The sequence below is a fragment of the Frankliniella occidentalis genome, unplaced genomic scaffold, assembly GCF_000697945.3.
Source record: "Frankliniella occidentalis isolate FOCC.00 unplaced genomic scaffold, Focc_3.1 Scaffold33, whole genome shotgun sequence".
Taxonomy (NCBI): Eukaryota; Metazoa; Arthropoda; class Insecta; order Thysanoptera; family Thripidae; genus Frankliniella; species Frankliniella occidentalis.
Genome location: NW_026267163.1, coordinates 1,066,326 through 1,066,741, shown reverse-complemented (window position 1 = coordinate 1,066,741; position 416 = coordinate 1,066,326). Strand labels below are relative to the sequence as shown.

The 416-nt window shown below is 53.6% G+C and overlaps 1 protein-coding gene across 1 annotated transcript in view; it reads left to right on the top strand.

Moving 5' to 3' along the window:
- The window catches only part of LOC113213470 (speckle-type POZ protein-like), a 61,082-nt gene that overhangs the window by 58,112 nt on the left and 2,554 nt on the right, over window positions 1-416 (top strand). The window lies entirely within an intron of this gene.

The window sequence follows — 416 nt, the reverse complement described above, 5'->3', positions numbered from 1 at the left end:
CACCGTGGGCCCCACCACGGCCCCCACCACCCCTCGTGAGGCGGGCCGCCCCGCCATCCGCTCCGCGTCGCGGTTACGTGGAGGAGTGCGGAGGGGATTCACTTCAATGATAAATGCGAGAAATGCCCCACGAAAGCATTTTCCTGCTCACGACACGAAGAGTTTCCAGCGTTACGTACCGGATCATGCTTTTACACACCTGCAGGAAACAAAACCACCAAAGGTTTCTACTTTAGATAGTCCTTCGGCGCTTCGAAGGTAGATCGCTCTACCCACAGGTGTAACAGTTTCTCGTTTTTCGTCTCATGCCATGCATGCCAAATACTGATTTCGAGCAGTTAGCCCACGGATTAGCCTTGAGGAAGGCAAGAGTCTAACAGGCTAGTGCTAGTAGCTAAGTAGCTAGTAGGCCTAGT